A 21,238-nucleotide genomic window follows, 5' to 3' on the forward strand; every position below is an offset into this window, starting at 1 on the left:
AAATTCTAATAAATTTGTCAGACATGATCTGTCTCGTCTAAACCCATGTTGACTATCTCCAAGAATATGGTTTTCATTAAGATGCTCCTCTATTTTCTGTCTAATAATTTTTTCCAACATTTTACAGGTGATGCAGGTGAGACTGATTGGTCTGTAATTTCCTGGCTCAGTTTTGTCCCCTTGTGGATTGGTGTGACATTTGCCGTCTTCCAGTCAATTGGCACATCCCATGTTCTATGTGTCATTTGGAATATTTGAGTTAGCGGCCGATAAATAATTTCTCTCATTTCTTTAAGTCCTGTTGCAAATATCCCATCTCGCCCAGGTGATTTGTTTGTTTTTAATTCTGCTAGTTCCTTTAGTACCTCCTCCTCATTTATCCTGATCTCTCTTAGGGTTTGACTGGACTGATTGTCAACTTGTGGCATGTTATCTGTTTTTTCTTTTGTAAAAACCTCTGTGAAATACTCATTTAGAATATTTGCCACATCTTGTTCGTTTTCCAAGATACCTCCATTTTTGCCCTTTATCTGTTTCACTTCCTCCTTTATTGACCGCTTGCTGTTGTAATATTGAAAAAAGCTCTTTGCCATGGTTTTAGCTCCAAGAGCTATGTTTCTTTCTATTTCCATCTTTGCTTTCCTGATTCCTTTCTTAAGATCTCTTTGCAGCTCAACATATTCTACGTATTTTGTTTCATCACCATCCCTTTTGTATGCGCTATACAACATTTTCTTTCTCTTTATATTTTTTTGCATACCTCTATTATACCATTTTGGCCAGTGTTTGTTGGTCCTCAATTTTCTAAGTTTTGGTACAAATTGCTCCTGAGCCTCAAGTAGTATATTCTTAAAATATACCCATCCATTTTCAACTAACTCTGTATCCAATGTGCTCCAGTCTACCTCTTCTAAATGTCACCTCATACCTCATAAGGTTTGCTTTTCTAAAATGGTAGACCATTGTTTTAGACTTGGACCTTGTTTTTTGAAAGAATGCCTCAAAGCTAACAATTTTGTGATCACAGTTTGCCATTGGTTCTCTAACTACTGTACCTCTGACTCTGTCTTGGTCATTTGAAAAGATCAAGTCAATGTATGCTCTCTCCCTGGTTGGTTCCCTGACAAATTGAGTTAGAAAGCAGTCATTTACCATCTCAACCATTTCTATTTCTGCTTCTGTAGTCCCCACTGGGCTTTCCCAGTCTAAGTTTGGGAAATTGAAATCCCCCATTATAACAGCCACATCCTTGCTACATGCAGTCCTGGTTACACTGTACAATGCAGCATCTTTCTGAATATCTGAGTTTGGTGGCCTGTAACACACTCCTACCACTAATCCTCCCAGTTCCGTTACTGGGATCTAATTTGAGTTCTTCTGCCTCAATATCATTTTTCACATATAATGCTACCCCACCCCCTCTTCAGTTTTGCCTGTCTCTCCTAAACTGTGTGTATCCTTCCAACTTGTATTCATCCCCATCATTTTCTGTAAGCCATGTTTCTGTCACTCCTACAACATCATAGTCACATGCCAGCACTGTGGCTTCTAGGTCTAACATCTTGTTCCTTATACTCCTGGCATTGAGGTACAAACATTTCCTACTAGCAGTTTCCCTTGGTTTTCTTTCCTTAGAGGAACATCTCGCATTGTCAGAGCTCCCTGCCCCCCTGGATAGCATAGCATAGCATCAGATAATCTTGGTGCTCATTCAATAGGTGGCCTTGTTGAAAGTTTTTCAGTTACAAATATTTACAGATTTTGTTTAGGACAAAAGAAATGTGATCTGGGGCATTTATTTGTAGGACAAAGGAGGCACATGCCTTGGACCAGGGGCATCGCTAGAGCCTATTTAGCCTCCCTGTATTTTTTCTCAGCCCCCCTAAAAATAATACAACAAAAGAATGCAAGAATGAAGAAGTACCTATGAATGAGTCAGGATGGCAAGTTATCATGGACTTGTGTCTCCAGTCCTTATTGAGGAGTCAATGTCTTACCTGGATTGCAAAATATCAGAGCATCGTCATAAATTTGTGGAGCTTTTTGGTTAGGAAAGATTGATTCCAAAGCACAATTTTTTGGAACATTACCCTTTAATGATACAAGATTTTGGGCCCCTCATTGCATTATGGACAATGCGTTTTGAGGCTAAGCATAGCTTCTTTAAAAGGGTTGTTGAACATTTAAGCAATTTCAAGAATGGTCTTTGTCTTTCTGTGAAGCACCAGATGATGATGGCCTATCACTTACATCATGATGTCACACAGAAACCATCGTCACAAAAGTGTCTTCAGTTCCATTAGATGTGTTACATGATGACATAAACGTAGCCATTCCACATACATTTCCAAGCCAGACTTGTCAAATTGTCAAATGCCATATCCTGTCATGGAACAAAGTATGTAGTTGGAAAGATCTTGGTTTATGGCTCAACAAGGGGACTACCTGACTTTGTTGAAATACATTGAAGCGGCACATTTGCTTGACTTGCTCCCCTTACTCATACGACTATAGCGACAATTCCTTCTCCATTGATGAATGAATGGAAGTCAGTGGAGAGGGAATTATCTCTATAGCCATATATAAGGAAGGGGGAAGCAAAAATGTTGACTTATACCCCATTAACTTATATGGGGTAATGATGACATACATTCAAAGGTTGAACAAAGTGGAATACCCCTTTAAGATGTACTGCCTGACTTACAAGGATGGATTGAAAGAGCCCTTTTCTTTCTGTTTGTGTGATTTAACAGGATGTGGATGAAGTTGATGCCCGACAGGACTTCTCTCAACACATTTTAAAGATCTTTGTGATCGACAAAGAAGGTGCACTTGCGGGTGACAACCCTAAGGACATTGAGGGTGAAGAAGTACTGTGCAGTATCAGTAACGTGCCACAGGCATGCTGCACTCTGTTAGGCTTTCTACTGTATATGCCTTAAATTTGCAGCACCCAAAAGATCTGAAGTTTGCATTTGAAGAATTTCATAAGGTTTTTCTGGAGCTGGATAATGGGGAAACTGTCTCCGAAAGTGCTCTCGTTGGATCGTAGTGAAGCCTGGTGGATCAAATTGTCTGTGCTCTGACATTTCCTTTTTGTTTTTATGCCACAATTTCATTTAGCAATTTGTCCACCAAATACCAATGTATGAAGTTTTATGTAGAGGTTAAAATTCTGTGCTGTTTTTGAGCAATGTGGAGTTTTTTTTGTACGTTGTTTCTGTTACTTAATTTAAATGCTGTTTATAGTTTATATTCTCATTTAATAGTCATTTCCTTTTCATATTTTTAAATAATTAAATAGACACTGGTTGTAAATGGGCAGTGTCAGAACATACAGAGAGACATAACAGTAGGGACTTGAGTATTTGTGAAACTTTTTGGATTCTCTGTTGGATTTATATGAGCAGATTACAAACAAGTATGCTTCTGACAGACTTATGTAATGTAATTCAGCATTCACAAAAAAAAAATGAGTTAAAAACTTTGGAATAATTGATTTATTTGAGCTATGAAACAATTGCATACTTTAGTAATGTCAAAGCAGGAAAATTAAGGCAACGGTTTGCATGGACCTTTTTGAGTTAAAACAACTCAAAGACATTTGTTGGAGCCACTTGATATTCCTAGTTGCATTGACTACAAAATATAGATAAATCAACTTTATATTTTAAGTTGTCAGAACACAATGAAATTAAGTTACACCAACATATTAATATATGTTGTTCTGACATAATTGAATTGGGTAAATTGTAAGTATGTTGTATAAGTCCATTGTACTAAAAACACAGCATGTTAAATCAACTCAAAAAGATCCATGCAAACTGTTGACTCATTTTTTTAAAGTAATTTGAATACCTAATTTTTTACAGTGTACATTGAATATTCTGTCACTTGCTGTAATTATGACCACTGATAGATATGTTTCGTACAGTGCTATTGAAATTGCCCAGCAGAATGCAATCCTGCTGTCAGTAGCAGTTCACGTTGTTATAATCCCATAGTCTAGTAAAATCCTCTGCAATCCAGCTTCCACACAGCTCACTCCACTGAAACGGCTCTCCTGGCTCTCATTAACTCTCTCAGCTGTGCTCAGGCAGCCTCTCTCTCCTCAGTCCTCATCCTCCTTGACCTCTCTGCAGCATTTGACACCGTCGATCACTCCATCCTCCTCTCCTGCCTCGCTGACCTTGGGATCTCTGGGACTGCTCTCACCTGGTTCTCCTCCTACCTCAGCAACCGGTCCTACCAAGTGACATGGCGAAGCTCCTCATCCACCCCCCAACCTCTCCTCACAGGTGTTCCCCAAGGCTCCGTCCTGGGCCCGCTCCTGTTCTCTCTCTACACTCGCTCCCTGGGCCCCGGTCCGGATCCGTCCCTTCCTCACCGACTACTCAACTCAGCTACTCGTCCAGTCACTGGTCCTCTCCCGCCTGGACTACTGCAACTCCCTCCTGGCCGGCCTGCCTGCATCTACTACCCGCCGCTCCAGCTCATCCAGAACTCTGCAGCTCATCTGGTATTCTCTCTGCCACGATTCGCACACGCTACTCCACTGCTCCGCTCCCTCCACTGGCTCCCGATAGCGGCACGCATTCAGTTCAAGACTTTGACCCTCACCTACCGCTGTCTGGACCACACTGCACCAAGCTACCTTCAGTCACTCGTCTCTCCATACATCCCCTCCAGACCACTGCACTCCTCCAGTGCCAGAAGGCTAACTCTGCCTCCTCTCCACTCTCCTTCCTCCAGAGCCGCTCCTTCTCATCCCTGGCCCCTAAGTGGTGGAACGACCTGCCCACCGAAGTCAAAACAGCAGAGTCCTTGACCTCATTACGGCATTTACTCAAGACGCATCTCTTCCGACAGCACTTGTAATATTAGTCCTCTATCCCTGCTAGATAGCACTTCAGCTTATTATGCTCCTCGCGTTCTTGATTGTTTTCCTCCTTGCTCCCTTTCCCGTAGCCCTAGTCTGTAACCCTACATCTTGACAGCACTTAGCTTTCACCGTCCAGGATGTAGGAAGTCTCTTACTGTACTTGTGTAAATTGTAATTGGAATTTGTAAAATGTATTATTTTGAATTGCTATGTTTTAGCTAAGTTGAATTTGTAATGATTGATGCATTGTACTTCTCTGTATTTTTGCACTTATGTTGTAAGTCGCCCTGGATAAGGGCGTCTGCCAAGAAATAAAAATAATAATAATAATAAAAAGGAATTAGGATAAACTGATTTTATTCTAATAATTTACAAGTTGATGATAACATTGTAGTATTTGGAAAAACACCTAAAGGTGTTTAAAGTTTTGAAACTCTCATAATTAAGTTAAAAAAACAACTGGACAAAGTAATGTTCAAAGTCTTTGTAAAGTCTAAGAGGACTGAAGTAAGTCAAAAGAAACTTAAGGAAGTCTACCTTAGCCAACACATCAGTGCAGATGGAGATTTTACACAAGAAATCAAAAGAAGGGAGCACATTTGAAATACACTCACCTAAAGGATTATTAGGAACACCTGTTCAATTTCTCATTAATGCAATTATCTAACCAACCAATCACATGGCAGTTGCTTCAATGCATTTAGGGGTGTGGTCCTGGTCAAGACAATCTCCTGAACTCCAAACTGAATGTCTGAATGGGAAAGAAAGGTGATTTAAGCAATTTTGAGCATGGAATGGTTGTTGGTGCCAGACGGGCCGGTCTGAGTATTTCACAATCTGCTCAGTAACTGGGATTTTCACGCACAACCATTTCTAGGGTTTACAAAGAATGGTGTGAAAAGGGAAAAACATCCAGTATGTGGCAGTCCTGTGGGTGAAAATGCCTTGTTGATGCTAGAGGTCAGAGGAGAATGGGCCGACTGATTCAAGCTGATAGAAGAGCAACTTTGACTGAAATAACCACTCGTTACAACCGAGGTATGCAGCAAACCATTTGTGAAGCCACAAAATGTACAACCTTGAGGCGGATGGGCTACAACAGCAGAAGACCCCACCGGGTACCACTCATCTCCACTACAAATAGGAAAAAGAGGCTACAATTTGCACAAGCTCACCAAAATTGGACAGTTGAAGACTGGAAAAATGTTGCCTGGTCTGATAATTCTCGATTTCTGTTGAGACATTCAGATGGTAGAGTCAGAATTTGGTGTAAACAGAATGAGAACATGGATCCATCATGCCTTGTTACCACTGTGCAGGCTGGTGGTGGTGGTGTAATGGTGTGGGGGATGTTTTCTTGGCACACTTTAGGCCCCTTAGTGCCAATTGGGCATCGTTTAAATGCCACGGCCTACCTGAGCATTGTTTCTGACCATGTCCATCCCTTTATGACCACCATGTACCCATCCTCTGATGGCTACTTCCAGCAGGATAATGCACCATGTCACAAAGGTTGAATCATTTCAAATTGGTTTCTTGAACATGACAATGAGTTCACTGTACTAAACTGGCCCCCACAGTCACCAGATCTCAACCCAATAGAGCATCTTTGGGATGTGGTGGAACGGAAACTTCGTGCCCTGGATGTGCATCCCACAAATCTCCATCAACTGCAAGATGCTATCCTATCAATATGGGCCAACATTTCTAAAGAATGCTTTCAGCACCTTGTTGAATCAATGCCATGTAGAATTAAGGCAGTTCTGAAGGCGAAAGGGGGTCAAACAAAGTATTAGTATGGTGTTCCTAATAATCCTTCAGGTGAGTGTACATGGCTGGTATATTTAACACAAAAATGACACAAAGACTCCAAACAATACAAAGAAGCATGGAAAGATGTATGCTTGGAATAACAAAAAGAACTAGAAAAATAATAAATGGATCCATGAACAAACAAAGGTATGTAACATTACTGAACAAGTGAATATGTCAAAATGGTAATCAGCTGAAAACACTGTAAGAACAACAGATCAGAGAAGCTATGGAATGGATTTCAAGAGATGAAAAACAAGCAAGAAGATTACACAAAAGATTAGAAGATGAGATCAGAAGATGTGCTGGTATACTCTAAAGAGACACCATTGATTATAACAATTGGAAATGCACACACACTCAAATATATGTTCTGCTCTTGTCTATGTGGGTTCTCTCTGAGTGCTCCAGTTTCCTCCCACATCAAAATGACATTCTGCTTAGGTTGATTGGCTTCTTTAAATTATATTTGTAGTTTGTGTGTGTTATTCTGGTGAGTGTGTTGAATGATCCTTTATGGTGAGGCCTCACCCTCCAGTGGAGTGATAAAGGCTAATATATATATATATATGATGCCATGCTCGGTGAAACGCCTGAAGACCACCAGATCCCGGGGGAAGCACCTAAGGAGTAGGGAGCAAGAGTGAGAATCACAAGGAAGAACTATGGTAACAAACATTGGCTTTGGATTTATGAACTGTTTTACAGATTGTGTATGGTGTCCATTTTAGGACATCCTCGCAACATCAGTTGTCCTCGAGTCAAGTATGAAGCATCACCCACTCAAGTCTCCGGTATCAGGATTGTTACTCACCCCTCCCTCAGTCAGTCATCACTGCTCCTCCTCACGCCTTCTCCTCACACATAATATCTCCTCCTCATGTCTCCTCACGCATCACGCCTCCTTCTCACGTCTCCTCATGCATCACGCATCACATCTCCTTCTCTCATCTCCTCCTCACGCATTACGCAGCTCTTCATGCCTCACTGTTGTTTTACTTAAGTATTTATTTATTTACTTTATTTATGGTACGAAATTACTCATTACCCCCTGATTTTTAATGTATTAGAGAAGAAGTGAACATCATGATGTATGCGTTTTGACTGCTTCCTGATGACTGGCTTCCCCCTCATTAAAGGAGTAAGAGACCCACTTCCTGGTTAGGAAAGGCAGGGAGGTGTGCCAGTGTGAGAGAGAGAGAGAGAGAGAGAGAGAGAGAGAGACAGAGACGTGTTTTATGGTAACAAATTGATTTATGGATTTTGATTACAGCTACAGCTACAGATTTGTAATTGTGACTGTTTGCTTTGTGTCTCATGTTGCCATTTTAATATATTTGATTATGTTTTTTTTTTCTGTCTATTTTGTTAAAACGAACCAAGCACAGTAGATAAATAAACTCACGTCTGTGCACAGTATCTCTGACTTGTGTTTCCTAGACCCACCTTTGGAGCCCCAACACTATGGGTAAACCCCCCACAGCCTCCCAAAACATATACATGTTTTCTGATGTTTGTACATTTGCAATTTAAAATTGCAGTTACATAAACAGCAATTCCTTTTTATAAATAGAATTCATTGCTGTAACTTGATAAATGTAATTTTTGTGCCTGAGTGAAAACTGCAATATGTAGCTGTTTGTAGAGAGACAGGGGATCTGTTAAGATACATCAATTGTACAATTATACAATAGGTAAAAAAAATACATTTTAATTTGATATTAAGAAAGTATCTACTTTCAGATTAGTGTTTCACTCTGCAGATCCATAATAATTATCTTCCATCAGTTGTTATATGCTCTCTGTCATTTTCAATCCTTATTTTACACACCATTTCACACATTTCTCATGAACCTGGAGCCTAGAAATCCTCCTCCATCTACTAAAAGTGGATGGGTCATGGAAGGGGTTGTAAATTACTGTGTCATCTATAAAACAAAGAAAGCATAGCAGCAGACATTAACTTACCACCTTTAACCCCGAAGGGGCTATTTTACTAAAATCTTTGACTACCCTCATCACAAAATCAGGCATATATAAATATCTCTATGTATAAGTTTACCTACTTCAACATTTATTTTAGCTGTCCTAAAAAAAAAAGCCTGCCTGCCTATAAAAAAAATCTTCTTTTATGTATATGTGATGTATCTTCTACGTTATTTTTTCAGTTATTGTTTTTGAGATAAATATAATTCAATAAATAACTATTTTCTACTTAGATATATATTAGCTTTCCAAAGACCCAATAAATCAAATAAACCATATACATATTACTAAAATAAATTAATCAAAATTAAACTATTTTGTCATAAAATGTATTGAACCAATAAAATCTCAATTTCAAAATCAAGTAAATCGTAAAAATGCCAGTCAAATGATGAGTTATTTGTTCTGCCAGGTTCATGAAAGAGGATGATCTTGAATCAGGTGGTACTCTTGGCTGGGAGTAATTCAGAACACCCAGAGTAGCCTTTACAACTAAGAAGTCTATACTTGAACAAAACAGTGTCAGTAAGTTAGAGAATAAGATAAAGGAGAAGATTAGGCTGAATGGAGCAAAGTAAATGCAAATAGTATGTTTAAGAATGTGCACCTAAAATGGAGAAAGCGGGGGTAGTTTGATGAGGAAAGCATACAATAAATTGCTAGCCAACATTTTTAGTCTTCAGTTGCATTTCACTTTGAGAAGGCTAATACAATTTCATACAATAAATATGCATACAATGTCCATTTTCTCTCATACTGTATAGGTTTGTGTGAATGTAACCTTCCAGTAGTTTTAATGAGATTTGTCTTCCATTTTTTTACGAAAATGTGATAAATATCTGAGACTATGCCAGGTGCAGTCCATCTTTAATCAGTCTTTAAACAGTGACCTTCCAATCACCTCTACCACACATACTCTTAGCATTAGCAAAATCATGCCTGAGGCAATCAGTATCAATACAATATCAATATAAGAGTCAGACAACCTGATGAAACATTTATCATCCATGAATATGAACTTATTATGAAAATAGTGTGACTTTAATATTGTTAGCTTTCCAGTTAAAAGCAGAAATAATGAGAATGTGATTCTTATACTTGATAGTTATTCCTTTCTGATGACAAAACACCTCACCAATTCATAAAAATACATTTAATTGTTATCATTTCCTTTGATACAGTGCTTTCTTATATCAAACCTTGCACAATATCTATTTTCTCAGCTTCAAATTTGAATGGAGCAGATTATGTTTTTTGCATGTGTGGGTAGTCTTTAAAGCTCTGGATATTGATTTTCAGGTGGATAGCCTTGCAAGATGTGAGGAATACATTTCTGAAGTTATTGATAGTATACAAACAGTAACCTACTGTTGTGGTTGTTGTTGTTGTTTGTATTGTTCTGAATATTGTTTAATGATATCTCCTATAGTGTGTTTTGCTGTAATGTAACTTACAAGCTGTGGACTTTGAATGCAATTTTCAATGTAATTTTCAGTCTGTTTGGCCTTTACGTTTTTACAATATATAGGCTATGTATTAAAAGTGATCAGTAATGAATCCTAAGGGTTTATATTTTGTGTATTTATGTACATGTATTCACACACACACACCACACAAATAAAAACCTAGAACTGGCCATCATTCAAAATTTGCATGCCTAATACATAATGGCAGCTTTGTCCATAAGCTTGGTTGGTGGGTCAACTTTCAACTTCATTTGGCCATTTTTGATGACCACGACCACAAATATTAGTTTAATTTAAGTCTTTGTTTAATCCATCATTAACTGAATTGAAATGTAGTGTTTAGTTAACTTTTTATGAATTGATTTATTTAAATTCAGAGAGCCAATACATTATAACACTAGGGTAAATACTAATGTATCTAAATGTGTTTTAAGAATGTCAAATCAACATTCAACAGGATATAAAAAGACAGTTATTAAAAGAGAAACAAGACATCTCTTTTTTGAAAGCACTAACAATGAATTTCCTGTTTGTTCCTAAGCAACAAGACACAGGGGAAATCCCAGTCTTCTAAATTCACAGAAGAAAATAGAAAATAGAAAATATTCACCTGTAACAAGACAAAAATAATTTGCCGTATTCCCAGTATGGAAAAGTAGACAGCCTTTGATTTTGATTTCAGTGTTTTCAATTATTAAAAAATGTAAGTTTCAGTGAAATTGGTCTTTCCACACTCAGAAGTCCATGAAAAGTATATATATGTTTTACTTCTAAAAAAAAGGAATCAAATGTATCAATTGTACAAATGAATATTTCAATATAGTTCTTGAAGAGCCTATGATATCAGTCTTATCTTATCTGTTACTTCATGCAGAGTACTGTTCTCTTGCAGGACCACTATTATTATTATTATTATTATTATTATTATTATTATTATTATTATTATTATTATTAATATTAATAATAATAATAATAATAATAATAATAATAATATGTCATTACATTTTCTCTTAAAAAATATAATAATCATACTTTTAGCAGAAAGAAATATAAAACAATACACTTTTTAAAATCTGTCCTAAACATAGAACTGCTGGTGTATTCTGTTTTCAGGTTTCTTTGTGTTAATTGGTTGTGCTAGGCATGTTAAGTATACCAAAACATTTGCTTTGTTGATTTATTTCTGTTGAACAAACTTAGCAGATACTGGCAAATGGTAACAAGTGTACTGAGGAGGTGACTCTGATGACCTAACTCATGTTGTTCTTGCAGTAATAGTTGTTCTAGTCTGATATATTGCAATATACGTTTACTATAGAAAGTGTAAGTTAATATAGAGAAGCTCTGAAACAAAGATTTTCATACTGCAAAGACTGACACAGGTAAGATGAATTGCGGTGTTGGCAAAGCCTTGCTCATGGGAAGAAAATGAGTAATAAATCATTACTGGATCAGTTTCCTCTGAAAAAGAAAAGAAAAGAACAAAAGCAGTCACATTTGCCAAAAGAATATCGTTAAAAAAAAAAAAAAATTAAGTTGTTGCTCATTCAGATGACCTTAAAGTAGAAAACAACTTTTTTGTGGACTGCTTCATCATCATAGCATGTCTTTTATACTGCTTTATAGATGTGAAACTCATAGTAATGCTGGGGGGTGGGGGGGAACACAATGGACCATCACTGTCAAAAGGAGTTAGCCTGCAAGAATTTGATTCAATTCATAAATACAATAGGTGTTGTTTAAAAATACTTTCAAAAACAGGTGTCTTTATCTTTAACTGCATTCAATTACCACACAAAGCATGGATGGAATGTAATGCTATAATGTAACTATAATACTCTGGCAGCACCTAGGCAGCTGTATACCTCTGGAAATCCCAGACTTGACCTTTGCACTGGCTTTTACAGGTTGACTAACTCATAATCCTTTCTAAAACATTACTGTAATATATTTAAAAACCTGCTAAAGTATAAAAAACCTTGCAACAGATGGAGCATCAATCACAACATCCATTCTATAATAAAATCACTGTAATATTTAACTACCTGGGGTTCCTTGTCTTCCTTTCTCAGGGAAATGGTAGTTGGATTATACGTTCCTAATGGAAGTGTATTTAATTGATTTCGGTTTGCATTATATTCAGCTTGTTCACTACGCATACCCACCAGGCTCCAGTCAGTGCCTGCAGCAATAACTGTCAAGTGAGTGATTAATTCGAAATTATAGTTCAACGTGTACGTTAGGTAGTCAGGTCATACACACAAGAGGACAGTTTGGTGGCAAATTAGGTAAGGAGGAACAGGACAAGAGTGGATTAAATCAATAATCTTTCAGCATGTGGTCAAAAGGCTAGATCCAGACTTGCCCAATACATGTTTTAATAATAATTCTTAGTTGTCTGTTGTTTTTTCAGCACCATGGACAGAGCCGGTTACCTTTATGGCTATGAGTCCTCAGTATATTTCTCTCACATGTTCTTGCTGATTATTAACTTACATATATTTCAGTTTCGCTGAGTGTAAGATCATAATAGCTTGTGTTGATTACCTGATCTGGTACACTAAAAATCTTCTGGTGTAGGCAAATGGGGCACACACACATGGACAGTGAAGGAAAGTAATCTGTTTTGGTCAAAGCATTCATATCATGTGCCAGGTAATATTTATATCTTCGTATTTGAGCTATTAAGATAAAGCAGGTGTTTTTTTTTTTTTCTGAGGCTAATAATCTTAAGCTGTTGCTGGGGTGACAAGGACAGCAGGGAAGTGACATCTGACAACAGAAACATGACCATAGTCACAATGAGTCACACGCTATCAAATGTGTCAGAAAGAGAAGGAACCCAGAACAAGACACTAAAGACACGTCTCTAAAGCCATACAATAATTACTATATTACTCAACAAGGGAGGACTTTTGATGTTTTCTGTTACATGTCTGTAATGCTGCTGTTTCTATTGTGCTTTTCTTCTGCTTGTGGAAAATAAAAAATAATCTTTCTGTACTCCAATCCCCATCCAAATTTCTACAGATAATAACTTTCAATCCAGCCAAGCAAGCCCTGTATTGCTAGAAAATATAGTCACAGTCTCTTACAGAAACCCTTAATGACCAGATATATTCATGGAATGTATGCCTGTGTAGAAATAAACTGCATATGAACCTGCTAATGTGGAAACCTGTCTTTAGCTGAAGTCTAATTTCCAAGCGGAAGGATGTGAACCTGAATTGCCCACCTCAGTATTAGGGAACTATAGTGATCTTCAGAGGTAAAAATAAATAAAAAAATATTGTAGTCAAATACAATATGTAAAACTGAAGGCTTTATATAGCATTTAAATCCAGACCCTACCATTTGATGTGCAATAAAATGCTGATCTGATTAGGAAAAGTTTAGGTATTCAGGGTACACTAAATTATGTATACACTAGTATGTATGACTGCTATACATTTATTAGAAGATATACAAAATAAAAAGTGAACACAATTGTAGCCACAGTTAGATTAAAATATTTTACATTATTATAGAATTGAGCAGAATAAATACAGCACAAAAAACTAAAAAAAACCTGAAACATATACAATCTCCAGAATTAATTAGTAAAATAAGCAAAGGACAGCTCGTAATGTATACCCCAGGGACACAGCTGTCAAGTCTGTGAGAAAACTCCAAACAATTTTATCTTTCTCACCTCTTAAATCCATGGAGAATGTGTCAGATTGAATTTCTCTTAATCTTTAAAGATCTATATATGATTTCTTCTTCTCATATGTCCTTCTTCAGCAAGATGTCAGGTTTCATATTAAGAATTTCTGTTAAACCTTAATACAAGTTGGCTTTTATCCCCTGTTCACTAAACCTACATAATGTACGGTCACTGGGTTTTAAAAACAAACATTTTATTACATTAGACCCAATAGTATTTAATCTCCAGACTGGACAGTTTTGTTTTCAACATTTGTGTTGCACTTAACGCTAATTAAATAGAACATTTAATTTTGTGTTTGAATTATATAAAATACAATATTTTGTTTGTATATATTAAAAACAAATAATAATAATAGTAATAATAATAATAACATGTTAATCTACACAAATATTCTTGAACATGTCTCCTTTTTAACCTCTAAGTATTTAGAAATAGCATATTTAATATGCACTCCTAAAAATACACTTTTTTTTCATATAGATAACTAGTTTTGAAGTCATCACTTCTATTTGCATAATTGACATCATTATCTGTTGGCTGGCTTGGCTAGGGCTGGCAGTCATTAGAAGATCATTAGAAAGAGGGTTGTAATAGGTTCAGAAGGCCAAATGGTTGCATTTTAATCACTGGAGATGTGTGCTGATCGGGGCCTCAGGGAGGAAGTATTGAAGCAGCTAGAGGATTTTAATGACCAAATCAAGTTAGGAAAATCGCCACCTGTGCCTCACTGAACAGGATAATTTTAGCTCAGAGACAGACCAGGAATGAATTAGCAATGTCATATATTTTTCTGGGTCTGAGTGAACACTAACGAGACTGTTCTTAATCATTTGAATAATAAATACACATTTTCCCCCTTTAAAAATTAAATTCAACAATAGGTCACAATTATAAACAACAACAAAAGAGAAACACTACATGTATACATCATGTTTTGGTTATTTTGTCAATGCAAATTTTGATTGTTTATTGATATATTTTACAAGGATGACAATCATTTAAATTGAAGTTTTAAACAAATCGTTAGAAAGTGTTTAACAAGATTTTAATTTTTCATCCACCTCATACTAGGCTTCTTCCTTCTTAAAGTAAGGCATCGAGAAAATCTCTTTCTCTGTGTGTCTCTCTTTCTCTTATACTAGGAATAACCAAAAGTGGATTGGAACACAAAATATTAACTGTTATTAAGTGTATTTAACAGAGTGTAGGTCAAATGTTTGGCTTTAGTACGTTAGGACTGTTGAAGTCCTTTTTTTTCTTTTCACTCTTCTGGGCTCTTGCCTTGTGTATATCTCATGTTTCTTTGGGGATACTCCTATATTTTGACAAAAACATTATTTACTCCCACATGGATTTTAATATACAGTACAGAAAGTCTAATTATGCATTTAAAGTATCAGGCTGTGATAGTTTTGTCATTATTAGTAATATAATTCTAAATACATTCTTATTTAGATTATTAATATTATTTATTATTAATCATGAAGACAATAAATCTGGTCACACCCAAAAACAGGAGGTTTGATTCACAATATGAATGATTGTGCTGCCATAGCCATTGTAAAAAATCAGCCATCATTTAGCCATAACTTTTAATGTAATATAAGACAGTCTGGACAATCCATTTTTATTTTATTTTGGCCCCCTTCTAAATTCCACTTACTGGGTTAGTGCTTTTCAAATGTGATTACTGTGCCTGATCCCATACCCCATAGCAAAATGATGGGACCTCAGCCCTCCACCAGCCTTCTTCACATTTTAAATAGATAGTGCATTTTCTAGAAGTTTGTGTGGAGAATCTATGAAACTATGCACCTTAAAAGTGTTTCAACCAAAAATTTAGCAAATTCTGAAAACACAATAAACAAAGAAAGGTTTCTGGTTGAAGCGTAATTCAGAATTGTCAGATTAAATGAAACAAATTATCTTGAACTGCTTAAAAGGAGTTCTGGCATGCAAACCTTCTGGTGGTAAATGATTAATTATCACTGACAGCTGTCAAAATGGTAATGTAAAATGTTTTAAATCTTTAATAGTGTAGTTATATTTACACTTTCACATCACACCAAGGAATTATTGAGTTGCAAGCTATAAATGTGCCTGGGAGGGCATAGAGGATCACATTAGCTTCTCTTCTGTAAATGCAGCTATGTTAATGATGGATCTCTGGATTAGTGTAAAAGCTAAAGCATAATCTTTTCTATGATGATGGAAAAAAGGGATGAGGGCGAACATTTTTTCAGTGCTGATTTTTTAATGGGGCAGTTCACATTATCTATTAATACGCGACTTAAATAAAATATCAGTGTCTTTTATATGGTATACTTTGTAACTTGACTTACAGCCGCTTTTCCAAACTGTAATGTATCTGCTCTCCTAGAAAATTCAAGGCTATACGTTCTTGTGTCCTTTTCCCACATTCTAAAGGCTCAATGTTGGATGATTAATGCACAGGAAAATGCATGGGTATAAACGGGAGTCCTTCAAACTTACTGGGAGTACAGATTATACCAGTAACACTAAATTCCAGCAATGTGACTCACAGGGGATTGCCATGTCGGGTCTCGGATTTAAATGCATATACGAACATAGACTTTTAAATATTTAAAGCATCGGCACCAACCATTAACATTTAATTTGGAGAGGATATATGCCTCTGAATGCTCTAAACACCAATACCAACTCCAGTGCTGCCTCCTCTTTGCGAAACCTTCTTCTGATGTTACAGGGTATCTAGGCCGATACACTAAGGGTTTCCTGTCATATTATACTAGCTTATTTTAGAGCGTCTTGGTGTTTATGCCCTGGTTGATGACGAATGATATACAGTATGTGTAGATTGATTAGGGTTTGAGCAAAATGGTTTACCTTGTCCCATCCCGGGAGACAGAATGGAAGATAACTTTAACTTTTCAAAATTTCTGTACAATCATTGATCATCTTGAGTGTTTTCATATACACTGAAATATTTGTTCTGTGGTAGGAAACAGAAGAGGGATACTTTCAGTTTGGTTTAATGGTGACAGAAACTTGTTTTTACAACGTGCAATGTCAATTTTCCCAAAAGTAAAATGAAGTACTTTTTTCTTCCATATTCAGATCGACTAGCATTTTTTGTATTGTTTCAATTTGATTTGCATTGTTGGTGTGTTGTGCACATAATTTTATTGATACACAGATTAACAATACCTCAATTATCCTCAATGTTCCATAGCTGGAAGTTTTGCAATTAGTAAAAGTATTTAAGAAAATATCACAAAAACTTTCACATTCTAGTATATAACTTGGGTATTAACATGTAATAAAAGCTATAAGCAGCCCTTCAAATGAAGTGGGACACATTTTTAAATATAATATCTCAGACTTTCTGAGAATATTATCAACAGCGACATGATTTTAAAATATTTACCCTTTTCCTTCATCAGCGTGGAAAGAAGCGAAAATAAAGACAAGCAGAGAGGGATCTTGTTTTCATTCATCTATTTAATACAATTCGGCTTGTGTTTGCTCTATAAAACTAATAAGGTAAAGCAGTCATTATCTAGTCTCTCAGAGGCATCCTAAGTAGCATTGTAAAGAGACTTATGCATTCTCAAATGTCTTGCAGCAGAAGCCATCAAGTAATTAGACAATCTCACAGTAGAATTTGAAATGCATCAGACAGTAATTCTCTTAATGCCTGGATTAAATTAAATATGTCTTGGGGTAATTAGGAATATAAGAGTTGCATTTGTATGGAGAGGCTGTTGCGGTGTAAGTGTAGGCTTCACCTTGAAATTCGAAAGTATTTTCACCAAGAAAAGAAAACATGAAGTATAAATGTATCAAAATGTAAAATAGCAGTTTAAAAAGGAGGGAGAGCATATGAATATGACATTATTTGAACAGCTGAAATGAAGTCAACTATTACAGCATTCTAGAGCAGGCAAACACAAACAAATTTGGATTCCATCCAACATCCAACAGAAAATGCATTATCACATTTATATAAAGTGCATTTGCATATAGTTTACACAACAGGGTGGTTATAAAGTCATGCCTCTGAGAAGAATATTTCTGCAATCATGAATCAAATTGAGTTGCAATTCACCGGGTACAAAGGTTGGATAATGGGCGTGTGCATGATGTTGAGAAACAATTGTCAGTAATGGGACTAAATTACAATATCATTAGTGACTTTACCTGATTTAGAACTGAATCAAGACGTTGTGACATTGCAAAACAATTGGTTGTGAATGCAACCCCTCTTATCCGAGAAATACAAACCAGCCAGAGGGCAAGGGGTATACAGTTACCCATGGGAACTCTGTGAACATTTGTGTATTAAAGCTGCCTACTGGACCACCCGCCCCCCCTTTACCTATCCTTACCTATCCCCAAATCCCCAAATCTGCAGTACTGAAGCATGGTTACCTGCCTGGTAGTAACGGTTCATGAGAAAAACTTTATCCTGCTGGTGATAACAGTAAGCATGTCAATTAACATGTCATTATATAGCACACATCAATAGTTACTTCACCAACTAGTGGCATTTGTTTCACATACTCAGGATCCCATCTGTGTGCCTTGTAAATTTCAAGTAATGGTAAATTCCATGCATGGTTAGAAAAATATTCTTCTTGGAGGTGACTGCAAGACTTTGTCTAAGTAAACGGCCTGAAAACGTTTTAAGTTTTCATTTTCCATTTTCCACAAAATTATATGTCTACTTGTTCGATTTCAAACATTGAGTCTTCTGTAACAAAACACTGAATTACTGTACAGGTGCACTCCACTTTTACCATGGAAATCAGTATGTTACAAATAAAGTAGGTTGTAACCATTATAGTAATGAAAATACTGCAGCCATAATTAATACATTATAAAACTAGGAAGATTAACTGCCAAATACCATGAGTTTATCATGGTTATCTTTATTTTTGCTAAATTCATATTAGGAAAAGTATCAGTTTAACGCCACCAACAACAGAGTAAAGGTATACAGGTATAAATAGTATCATATAGGGAATTACATTTTTGTTGTTGTCATTCTCGTACTACAGGAGGCCAACAAGCGCCTGTGTTGAAGTTAATGGGGCTAAACTCCCACCCCTTTTTATTTACTGTCCCAGATGTACATTTTATCCAGAAACAAAGTCTGCATAGAATACAAAAGCTGTAAGGTTTAAATGGAGTATTCACTATTAAACAGACTGTTTTAACCAAAGTAATTCCCCATTGAAACCCAAGCTATTGTGTCAGGACCTGCCTTTTCAGAACTAGTAAATGCAGATAGAACATAAGAACATAAGAAAGTTTACAAATGAGAGGAGGCCATTCAACCCTTCATGCTTGTTTGGTGTAGTGATCCAAGGATCCTATCCAGTCTATTTTTAAATGTTCCAAAATTTTCAGCTTCAGCCACATCGCTGGGGAGTTTGTTCCAGATTGTGACGATTCTCTGTGTGATGAAGTGTCTCCTGTTTTCTGTCTTTAATCCCTTGAAGCCCAATTTCCATTTGTGTTCCCGGGTTCGTGTGTCCCTGCTGATCTGGAAAAGCTCCTCTGGTTTGATGTGGTCGATGCCTTTCATGATTGCGAAGACTTGAATCAAGTCCCCATGTAGTCTCCTCTGTTCCAGGGTGAAAAGGTTCAGTCCCTCACTCTCTCAGTAGGACTTTCCCTTCAGACCTGGAATAAGTCTGGTTGCTCTCCTCTGAACTGCCTCTAGAGCAGCGATATCTTTCTTGAAGTGTGGAGCCCAGAACTGTACACAGTATCCAGATGAGCTCTAACTAGTGCATTGTACAGTCTGAACATTACTTCCCTTCTACACTTTTGACAATATACCCTAGCATTCTGTTTGCCTTTTTTATTGCTTCCCCACATTGTTTGGATGGAGAAAGTTAGGAGTCCACATAGACTCCTAGGTCTTTCTCATGAGTTACTTCATCTAGTTCTATTCCTCCCATAGTGTAATTATAGTGGACATTTCTGTTACCTGCATGTAATACCTTGCACTTGTCCACATTGAATTTCATCTGCCAGGTGTCAGCCCACAACTAAATATAGCTTCTAACAACATCTGTTTTAAGTGGAGTGCACCTGTGTGTGTCTGTGTGTGTGTGTGTGTGTATATTGTGATGCTGTGCGGGGCGTGGTGCTGAATGGCAGGTATGTAAGGACCCAATGGATACCCCTTTTTCAGCTACCACACAGAAATGCACACACTGACAGCCTGCAGGGCACGCAGCCGGACAATTAACGCAGTGGCTGCACAACAATGACAAGCTTCAGGAAACAGTCGGGAACAGCTGCCGGATACACACACTGGCAGACTATAAAAGGACCCTGCTTCCATTTAGACAATGTCAAGTACCTGAGGGGAAATGCGAGGAGGGTGTTTGGTGTGCGATTGAAGAGACGAGGAGAGAAGATAATTGATTACCTGGATTTTGACTGCCTGTGTGAGACCCCGAATAACAAACCCGACCTGTACCAGCTGATGACTACGATTCCCGTATTTGACCCTTGCTTCGCTGTATCGACTATGAGACTGTCTCTTCCTTTGTTTATGTTTTGTTTTGTATCTGGAAAACCGAATAGTGGCCCAAGAATAGTGGTATCATCACAGTGGTAGTTAGCGCCCTAACACAGTATTTTATTTAGTTTGAAAACCTTTTTGCAGGCTTCCCTACAACTTCTCATGCCCCTGCTGTGACCTACAACCCAGATCCCCACACGTCGGCAGCTGACACCCTACATTGTTTCACAGCTTGGTGGAGAATGCGGGCAGGGCTCCGAAGGTCCAACAGACACGAAGAATGCCATGGAAGATCTGGTCGAGTCCAACATCGCTCAGACAGCTGTGAACCGTGACTTGTTGACCGCACACCAAGAGAGCAATGCAGTGCTCAGACAGGAGCTCCGCACCCTCTCACAGGACCTGACAACCTGCAGCTACCCCCACAGCTGCTGTTCTGACTAAGATGACTGAACAGGACAGCACTGAGGCATACCTTGCTACAATCGAACTAGTTTCTTGGAGAGAGGGATGGCCAAAGGAGGACTGGGCAGGCATGATCACACTGTATTTAATAGGGGTTGCTCAACAGGCATACCAGGATCTGAACAATGTGAAAATGGCTGCATATCCGACACTAACGGCCGAACTACTCAGTTGGCTGTGGGAAACCATGGCAGTGCAGGCACAATGGTACCATAATTGCACCTTCAATACAACAGAACCACCCCGACAACAATTTGAGCTCTTACGACTTACCTGCAAGTGGCTACAACCGGAGACTCTGGGGGCTAATGGCATGTTTGATTGCCTTGCTGTAGACCGCTATCTCCGCTGCCATATGACATGAAGAGGACCGTCAGCCAAGGCAAGCCCAAGAA

The sequence above is a fragment of the Amia ocellicauda genome, chromosome 10 (assembly GCF_036373705.1).
Source record: "Amia ocellicauda isolate fAmiCal2 chromosome 10, fAmiCal2.hap1, whole genome shotgun sequence".
Taxonomy (NCBI): domain Eukaryota; kingdom Metazoa; phylum Chordata; class Actinopteri; order Amiiformes; family Amiidae; genus Amia; species Amia ocellicauda.